Genomic DNA, 371 nt, shown 5'->3' with positions numbered 1-371 from the left:
GGACCCAGGCCTCTGGGAATCCCCCCTCAGTAGGGACCCAGGCCTCTGGGACCCCCTCACGAGGGACCCAAGTGTCTGGGGATCCCTTTACCACCCACCCCAATGGACCTAGGTGTCTGGGACCCCCCCAGAATGGACCCAGGCCTCTGGGACCCCCTCACGAGGGACCCAGGCGTCTGGGACCCCTTCAGAAGGGACTCAGGTGTCTGGGACCCCCCCCCAAAAAGGGACCCAGGTGTCTGGGGATCCCTTTACCACCAACCCCAATGGACCCAGGTCTCCGGGAACCCCCCCCCCAAAAAGGGACCCAGGCCTCTGGGACCCCCTCATGACGGACCCAGGCATCTGGGGGGCCCTTTACCACCCACCCC

This window comes from Haliaeetus leucocephalus, unplaced genomic scaffold (genome assembly GCF_000737465.1).
Source record: "Haliaeetus leucocephalus isolate CR32 unplaced genomic scaffold, Haliaeetus_leucocephalus-4.0 Scaffold404, whole genome shotgun sequence".
Taxonomy (NCBI): Eukaryota; Metazoa; Chordata; class Aves; order Accipitriformes; family Accipitridae; genus Haliaeetus; species Haliaeetus leucocephalus.
The sequence above is the reverse complement of the archived record's forward strand: the minus strand, read 5'-3'. Positions refer to the sequence as shown.